Source organism: Schistocerca americana, unplaced genomic scaffold, assembly GCF_021461395.2.
Source record: "Schistocerca americana isolate TAMUIC-IGC-003095 unplaced genomic scaffold, iqSchAmer2.1 HiC_scaffold_1478, whole genome shotgun sequence".
In the NCBI taxonomy this organism is placed as follows: Eukaryota; Metazoa; Arthropoda; class Insecta; order Orthoptera; family Acrididae; genus Schistocerca; species Schistocerca americana.
Genome location: NW_025725562.1, coordinates 22501 through 29034, shown reverse-complemented (window position 1 = coordinate 29034; position 6534 = coordinate 22501). Strand labels below are relative to the sequence as shown.

Sequence of the window (6534 nt, the reverse complement as noted above, 5' to 3'; positions counted from 1 at the left end):
CGATGTCGGGACTCGGAATCGTCTGTAGACGACTTAGGTACCGGGCGGGGTGTTGTACTCGGTAGAGCAGTTGCCACGCTGCGATCTGTTGAGACTCAGCCCTAGCTTGGGGGATTCGTCTTGTCGCGAGACGAGACCCCCCAGGGGCTGGCCGCCAACAGGGGCACGTGTGGGCTGCTTTTGCTTTTGCTTCTGTACGGCGTATCGGTCTGGCCGGGCGCGCCGCACCCAGGGCGCTGCATTGGGTGCGGCGGACGGCGGCGTATCGGTTGGCGGGCCCCTTGCCGCCTGCGCGGGCGCTGCGATGGGTGCCGCCTCCGTGCGCGCGGCGGGGGAGGTGGCGCCGGCCGGGCGCCTTGTGTCCTGCCGCGCTACAGCGTATCGCTTTGGCGACCGGCGATGGGTGCCGCGATGGGTGCCGGACGGTCGATGTCGGCCCACCGGCCGGCGCGCCGCGCGGAGGCGGCGTCGTCGGGCGGGTGTCGGGCGGTGCCCGGCGGTCGACGGTACGTTTTCGCCGTCCCGTGGTAACACAGCGTCCACCGCAGTACGGTGACCTACAATACCACTCCACTATGGATGTGAAATAAAATATAATAACACATGATGCTCCGCAAGAAAATAGACTTGGGATAGGGTGTGTCGTTGGCAAGTCCCCGGGGCGGCTAGTGTGGGTGGTGATAAGTCCGTAGTGGGCGAGGTATTACGACGATGCCGCCACCTATGCGAATGTGACGCAACGACATTGACATCCAGCCCAGAAACGGCACCTCCATCTACAGGGATCCGACGGAACTACGCCAACCATGCCGGCAAAACGGTATCGCCATCTATGAAAATACGGCGAAACCACATGCAATACCTCCATCTATGCGAATCTGACAACACTACGTCCGCCATGTCGAGCGCACCACAAAACACAGCGCCATCTGTAGGTCTCCCGCGGCATGACGTCCTGCAACGACGATACCGCCATCTATGAGACGCCAAGCCGACCAAGACATCGATGGGCCCACAGTGCCCATCTTTCGACCCCACCCACAAAGCCTGCGTCCTCTGTCGACCACAGCACCCCAACGCCAGCGCCTCTGCCGCACGAAATCGTGGACCGGCAATCACTCCACCTGCGCCCCACTCCAACCGCCCAACTCGCAACTCCAGCGGATGAACGGCGGACTTTTCCCGCAGTCGCAATGTGCAATCCACCCCTATAACATGCGTTTCATGAAGAGTTATCTCCAATATGCGACATTCCCGCTGTCCCTATACATGAGCTGCGGGCTGTACCAGTTACGAGCTAGAGACGCGACCGCGTTGCTCTCTGTACGAATGCCGATGCTGAGCGGTCAGCTAGGAGGCGCTCCATCCATGTCGGTACCGGTGAGCGTTGCACTCGCAGTCGCAAGAACGTACGGCAAGTATATTACCTGGAAGAGTCAATGACAGTCCACGCCCCCCTGCGTGGGAAGAGTCTTTCTAGGCCATGACCCACCGGAAGGGCGCAGCGTCCCCCACCCCAGACATGTGACGTCACACCATCGGTATTGACGACTAGACTGATTCCTTATAATCATTTGCCATACACCGGTGGAAGCTGCCGAGACGAGTAACTACATAGCGGGCTCGCCGTGTCACTAATGTACAGAGATACAACAGTTTCGACTGGAACCGGATTAAACGTATACACGGCGCTGATTAGTAATAGATAGAGCCATCAGAATACAGATAATGTATACAACTGTCCGTATACATGCTGAAAGACTCTGCTCACAATCACAACCACACGTCAGCCACACACCCTTATCACGCACTACTCTCTGCCTGTAACACGCACACAGACAATATGTAAGCACCAGCATGGAACAACACCCAGTGCATCCTCTCCGCCACATTAGACAATCCACACTGTCATAACCAGACTGGGAGGTCCACTCAGAAAACAGAATATCCCACCCACCCGACAACCACCATTGCTCAGCCAAGCCACCAACACCCACACATGTCCTACACAGGGGTGCACCCAACATCACAATACTGCCTCCTCTCACAGCACACAAACAATGGCAGGAATGAAAGACACAGGTCTGCCACAAGCATGGAATGAGAGCGCCGCCTGTCATGAGCCAAAGGTGCATCCTGACGTGGCAAATCAGATGATGCCGCAGGCATCCACTTACTATAATCACAATCAACAAACCGGCCGCCCCGCCCCGCCCCCCATTAAACCTTTCCTTACAACAATGTGTACCTTAACCTAACCTATATCGTACCGTAACCTAACCTATATCGTACCGTAACCTAACCTATGTCGTACCGTAACCTAACCTATGTCGTACCGTAACCTAACCTATGTCGTACCGTAACCTAACCTATGTCGTACCGTAACCTAACCTATGTCGTACCGTAACCTAACCTATGTCGTACCGTAACCTAACCTATGTCGTACCGTAACCTAACCTATGTCGTACCGTAACCTAACCTATGTCGTACCGTAACCTAACCTATGTCGTACCGTAACCTAACCTATGTCGTACCGTAACCTAACCTATGTCGTACCGTAACCTAACCTATGTCGTACCGTAACCTAACCTATGTCGTACCTTAACCTAACCTATGTCGTACCTTAACCTACCCTATGTCGTACCTTAACCTAACCTATGTCGTACCTTAACCTAACCTATGTCGTACCTTAACCTAACCTATGTCGTACCTTAACCTAACCTATGTCGTACCTTAACCTAACCTATGTCGTACCTTAACCTAACCTATGTCGTACCTTAACCTAACCTATGTCGTACCTTAACCTAACCTATGTCGTACCTTAACCTAACCTATGTCGTACCTTAACCTAACCTATGTCGTACCTTAACCTAACCTATGTCGTACCTTAACCTAACCTATGTCGTACCTTAACCTAACCTATGTCGTACCTTAACCTAACCTATGTCGTACCTTAACCTAACCTATGTCGTACCTTAACCTAACCTATGTCGTACCTTAACCTAACCTATGTCGTACCTTAACCTAACCTATGTCGTACCTTAACCTAACCTATGTCGTACCTTAACCTAACCTATGTCGTACCTTAACCTAACCTATGTCCGTACCTTAACCTAACCTATGTCGTACCTTAACCTAACCTATGTCGTACCTTAACCTAACCTATGTCGTACCTTAACCTAACCTATGTCGTACCTTAACCTAACCTATGTCGTACCTTAACCTAACCTATGTCGTACCTTAACCTAACCTATGTCGTACCTTAACCTAACCTATGTCGTACCTTAACCTAACCTATGTCGTACCTTAACCTAACCTATGTCGTACCTTAACCTAACCTATGTCGTACCTTAACCTAACCTATGTCGTACCTTAACCTAACCTATGTCGTACCTTAACCTAACCTATGTCGTACCTTAACCTAACCTATGTCGTACCTTAACCTAACCTATGTCGTACCTTAACCTAACCTGTATTGCGCCTTAACCTAACCTGTATTGCGCCTTAACGTAACCTGTATTGCGCCTTAACGTAACCTGTATTGCGCCTTAACGTAACCTGTATTGCGCCTTAACGTAACCTGTATTGCGCCTTAACGTACCTGTATTGCGCCTTAACGTAACCTGTATTGCGCCTTAACGTAACCTGTATTGCGCCTTAACGTAACCTGTATTGCGCCTTAACGTAACCTGTATTGCGCCTTAACGTAACCTGTATTGCGCCCTTAACGTAACCTGTATTGCGCCTTAACGTAACCTGTATTGCGCCCTTAACGTAACCTGTATTGCGCCTTAACGTAACCTGTATTGCGCCTTAACCGTAACCTGTATTGCGCCTTAACGTAACCTGTATTGCGCCTTAACGTAACCTGTATTGCGCCTTAACGTAACCTGTATTGCGCCTTAACGTAACCTGTATTGCGCCTTAACGTAACCTGTATTGCGCCTTAACGTAACCTGTATTGCGCCTTAACGTAACCTGTATTGCGCCTTAACGTAACCTGCATTGCGCCTTAACGTAACCTGCATTGCGCCTTAACGTAACCTGTATTGCGCCTTAACGTAACCTGCATTGCGCCTTAACGTAACCTGCATTGCGCTTAACGTAACCTGTATTGCGCCTTACGTAACCTGTATTGCGCCTTAACGTAACCTGTATTGCGCCTTAACGTAACCTGTATTGCGCCCTTAACGTAACCTGTATTGCGCCTTAACGTAACCTGTATTGCGCCTTAACGTAACCTGTATTGCGCCTTAACGTAACCTGTATTGCGCCTTAACGTAACCGATATTGCGCCTTAACGTAACCTATATTGCGCGCGTAACGTAACCTATATTGCGCCGTAACGTAACCCACATTGCCCCTTAACGTAACCTATATTGCGCCGTAACGTAACCTATATTGCGCCGTAACGTAACCCACATTGCCCCTTAACGTAACCCACATTGCCCCTTAACGTAACCCACATTGCCCCTTAACGTAACCCAACACACGTTGGGCCTTAACCCAACACACGTTGGGCCTTAACCCAACACACGTTGGGCCTTAACCCAACACACGTTGGGCCTTAACCCAACACACGTTGGGCCTTAACCCAACACACGTTGGGCCTTAACCTGCTCTGTAATTGTCATACGACGCGTTAAATTAGTGTAGTGTTGCCTAACTGCAACCCCCGCAATATAGTTTGCTACTCGCACTGCCCGGTCCCCAGTGTATCGCTTCATGTTAAACACCTTGCAGCTATACACTGTAATGTGGATGGCAGCAGGACGTACATGCTCAATGCCCTTTGCAGTTGTTCATTGGCATTTGCAGTTGTTCATTGGCATTCGCATGGCGAAGCACTTAGCCTACGCTGTGGTACGGCCTGTGTCAACTGTCCGCTGATGTTGTACGTCCAAATCACACACTGTACTGCACATTGGTCCTCATGTACTGAATGATACATCGTGGTACATGTGACCGTACAACGACTGCGCCAACAACGGCGAACCATGCGGTCCAAATGTTGTGCACTCAGCTACGTGTCGTCTCCCTATAAGAGCTGGATTGCAGTGTGGTATGCCCTGGATGGCGATCAGCATGAGCCGTCTGTTGATGTAGTGGCGCGTGTTGTCAGACGTAGTCGTCTCTTCTCACACACCGTGATAGCACGGTGCACTGCGTTCCACATCTGCGACATGCGACAGAGGCCGGTTGACAGTCGTTCGCGCAATGGACATCGCATACGTACGGGGGCCACCTTCCACGTGTTCGCTAAGCGTGGACATGTTGTTGCGTGTATGTGGGGCAGACAGTGTGTCGTGACACCTGACACAGGCATGCAACAATCGTTGAATTTGCAAATGGCGATGGACGCCTACGTTTGCTGGTGACGTTACGCAAATGAACAACTGGTAAACCGTTGTGGTGCGGTTGTTCTCGCTAGGGGTGAATCAGTGATGGCGACGATCGGTTGAGCTACCAACCGGTTGTTGCAGCGATACCCACCATGCCCACGAACGTGAATGGCATGTGGGTGTGAAGCGATACGCGGCGGTGGCTGGGTGGGACCGTCCCCGGCCGGTGAGGGGGGGCCTCCCGGCGTGTTGGCCGTGCGGTGCGTGGGCGCACGCGCTACAGCCGGCTGGTGGGGGCGGCCAGTGGCAGGCGCGCCGGCCGACGGAGGCGGCAGGCGGCGCAGCTGCGCGCCGGCGCACCCTGCACGCGGCGCCGTGCGGCCAAAGTAGGTCCTCGCGGGCCCGGTGCGAAGCGCGGTGGACATCTGCAGTGTGCTGGTCCGATTGAGGACTGTGTGCGCTGAGGATGCGCCGCCGCCCGGCGCTCGGCGCCGCGACGCCGTCTGCTGCTCGGTCGCCTCTGCGGTTCTCGCAGGTGGTTTGTATCGCAGCTGTGCGGACGTGTTGGCGCGTGCGCTGTGCTGGGAGAGTTCGCTTCGGCACCCAAGTGGGGCTTTTGTCCTTCTGTGGCGCTGGCGTTGGAGCTGCCGGTCACCGTAGGTGGCGCGTGTTGTCTCCCGCCGGCAATGCCACGACAGCACGCTCCCGGGCCTCTGTCGGCAGCGGCAAGCTCAGTTGGGAGCACGGGTGGTCGCACCTAAAGCGTCTACTCGCCAAACTCCGGGCGATTGCGCCTCTCTCGAACCCGACCAAGTACTTAGGACGGCGCTGCGCGCCGCCGGGACCTGAGAGGGTTTCGAGGTGTATGGTGCAGGGGAGCTCAGCCTCCTCCTGTTTGCAGAATAATTGAGCGGACGCTTGCGTGTTCGCGCGGGCCCCCGGGACACACTCCCGGGCGGCCGGCTGCTCAGCTCTAGTTGACGCAGCTCCCTGGTTGATCCTGCCAGTAGTCATATGCTTGTCTCAAAGATTAAGCCATGCATGTCTCAGTACAAGCCGCATTAAGGTGAAACCGCGAATGGCTCATTAAATCAGTTATGGTTCCTTAGATCGTACCCACGTTACTTGGATAACTGTGGTAATTCTAGAGCTAATACATGCAAACAGAGTCCCGACCAGAGATGGAAGGGAC

At 53.3% G+C, this 6534-nt stretch overlaps 1 non-coding gene across 1 annotated transcript in view; it reads left to right on the top strand.

Moving 5' to 3' along the window:
• The first annotated feature begins 6329 nt into the window (after positions 1-6329).
• LOC124569312 overlaps positions 6330-6534 on the top strand; it is a 1910-nt gene continuing 1705 nt past the window's right edge. The window contains exon 1 of the ribosomal RNA XR_006971213.1: positions 6330-6534. This exon is cut by the window's right edge and continues 1705 nt beyond it. This is a non-coding gene — a ribosomal RNA (small subunit ribosomal RNA).